Below are 3,139 nucleotides of genomic sequence, written 5' to 3' on the forward strand. Positions count from 1 at the left end.
CGGGTCCTAGATGTCCAGCAGTGATAGTGCCCAAGGTCACCTCAGGCTCACAAGTTTCTTTGTCTACAGTCCTAAAGGTGGGATAGTTTATTCACTTGTGCCTGCAGGAGGCTCCCAAGGCAGCCACCTTGCACCCTGGAACACTTCCTGGCAATGGGAGGCTGGTCAAGGTCTGAACACCATTAATGAATCCTTGACTGTGGTGTAGCATCTCAGAGTCAGTTGACCTTACTGCTTCTGACTCCACACTGAGCCTTGATCCTATTTACATATTTGACACACACTCCCATGCAAATCCAGTGTATGTCCCTTTACATCTGTGGTATTCTCAGGGCTAGGACCCCGTGTAACACATCCCTATAGCCTGAAGCCAGGCCAGACCAACTATAGGAATTGTATACAGAACAGGTCTGCACCTGCACACACCCGCGTCCCACAGGCCAAGAGCCCAAGCCCTGGCCTCATGCACCGTCTACTTCTCTCACCCAAGCTAGAGCCCTCACTCAGTGGGTTTCATTAACTGTGTAGGGCCCAGCAGGTATTGAATTTACCCCTACACTTGTTCCCTAAGGAGCCAGGCTGGACCAGGTCCCCTCAAGCCAGATGTGTTGGAAAGAAGTACTCTATCTGTTAGAGGAGGAGGTTCCTCCCAGAAGCCATGCTGCTCAGAAACGTCTCTCTTCCCACCCTGGTTCCCAGGCACAGCCTGACTCATGCCCTAGTCTCAGCCAGCCAAAGGCTAAGTGGGGCTTTTCTGTGCCCTTCCTGGAGTTCAGCCTCCATGGGGGGAGCGTCTGGAATAGACTTAGAATCCCAGGCTGGCCAGCTGGAGAAGTCCAAACAGGCTCCAGGCCACCCAGAAGTCAGCACAGGGGCTAGACTAGAGAGCAGAAGTCTTGTCCCTGCCTGCCAAGACCATGGTCTAACCTTGGTTGGGCTGGAGGAGTCCATCCTTCCACCCCATTGATGCTTCTGCTCTTGGAGAATTCTGAGCTCCTGTGAGGCAACCAGCACTGCCCAAATGCAAAGGGCTCCTTGAAACTCCCCTGACTACCTCAGAGTCACCTCTTTCTCTCCAGCTCCACAGCCCTACCCCAGCCCCTGAACCCCTCCCCAACTTTACTCCTTTTGCATCAACATAGGCAACTGGTAATCACCAGACACTACATTTTTTTCTATGAAGCTGCGTATATCTGTGTGTCTGTGTTCAGTTTAAAATGTAGACTTCTGTAGGTATTTTTTTTTTTAAGTAAATGAGATCATACTGTACATATTACCCTGAAACTTTCTTTTCGCTTAACACTTTTCTTGGGGCTCTTTCTACATCAGACACACAAAACCACACAATGTTTTTTAGTACGCTGTCTTCTTTTTGCCCTTGGTTTATTTAGTGAGTTCTCTAGTGACAAACATTCAAGCTATTTCAAGTTTTTCAGTGTTACAAACAATGCTGTAATGATGCTCTTAAACAGATCCTCTTGTGCCCACATCAGAAGGTCTCTCTGAGGGAGATTCCTGGAAATTAACTTAACATTCTCGTCTTCTCCTTCCAATTTGGGGCAACCATAGGGCCTCACCTTTCATCCTCAAGAAGCATACTAGTATATTTTCCTGTACAAAGGGAGGTCTATAGTCCAGGTAGACACCACCCATCTCTCTAGAACATCCTCCATCCTCCCATCTCATGTGAATTTCCATCTATATGTAGTCCATCTCTAGGCCCTTTTAAAGAAACTCTCTTGACCAACTCACAGGCTCCTAGATAGCTTGTTTTTACCTTGACCTTCCCATCTATGGTTAAGGAGTTATTTTCCTAAATGGGACTAAATCCCTAGGAGACTGAATCTTGACCTGGAACTCACTGCCCTAAGATAGAGCCTTGTTTATATGGGTGCTTGTAAACTACATGTTATTTCTAATAAAACCAAGTTACCTTCAGTGTGGCTATGAACTCATCAGTAAATGCATGGGAAGGGTCTTTGTAAGACTGTCACACTGACTGGGGGTGGAAGGTTGGATGGGACTTTGATTTATGAGAAACCCTGAAAAAAACAGAGTTTTTCTCACACTATTCAACTTGATTGGGACCCAGTGCCTTTGGTTCTTGGATTGGGCCAGGCCCCTCAGCTCTGAGTGGGGTGTCTCACACTTTGACTCTGGTCAAGCTGGCCCCTGACTTGGCTGGAGTTACTGCCTGCTGCCAGTTTCTGGGGAGGTGTTTCGAGGCCCCAGGGGTCTTATTTGCCCTCTGCCATCTGTGGCCACTGGACTGGAGCTGGAGTCTGAGAAGGGACAGGTGGCCTGGCTGGCACATCATCTAGACATCTCCTGGGTCTGGTCAGTACCATCTTGAAACCAGCTGGCAAGGGCTGCAGAGGGGTCCCTCTCCCCAGCATGTATTTGTGGCACCACAGAAAAAGCCAAGGCTGGATCCTGCCAGGTCAGTGTCTTCAGCCACGGACACAGCCTTAGGCAGCTTTCCTCTCTGTTCCAAACCCCAACTGCAGCCCCTGCTTAGAGTCTGGGAGGCAGAAGCTGCTGAATTTGTCCTCCCTTGAATGCAAAACTGTGTTCTGTGCACAGGGCTTGATGCAGAGTAGGCAGCCAGGAAATATTTATTGAATGGCCAACAGAATGAATGTTCACCCTCCCTTAGGGGCAGCCACCTAATGCCACTGTGTGTGGGAGGGTGAGAACTGGATTCCAGAAACAGAGGAGACGGAAGAAAGTGTGAACAAACCTCACTTCCGTCTATGTAATCTTCCCAGATTTCATTTTTCCCTTCAGGATTCCCAGTAATTCTTCAGGAACTCTATTGTTAGGTTAAGTGTTGTGATCCACTTTTCCTAAACCTCCATACCTGTGCTACTTCAGGCATGATCTGTGAACCAGCAGCAGCAGCATCATCTGGGAACTTGTTAGAAATGCAGAATATCAGGCCCCACCCCAGACCTAATGAGTCAGAATCTGCTCTTGGGCAAGATCCCAGGTGTTTCATGTGCGCGTACATTAAGTACCGCCTTATGCAGCTAGTGACTTCTCACCGGGCACAGAGGCTGGCTGCTAGAGAGCTACATCTGGGCTTCTGCCTACCTTGATGACTCAGACAAATTGTCAAGTCAGATATTGTTTTCTCTGC

This window comes from Bos javanicus, chromosome 7 (genome assembly GCF_032452875.1).
Source record: "Bos javanicus breed banteng chromosome 7, ARS-OSU_banteng_1.0, whole genome shotgun sequence".
Lineage (NCBI taxonomy): Eukaryota > Metazoa > Chordata > Mammalia > Artiodactyla > Bovidae > Bos > Bos javanicus.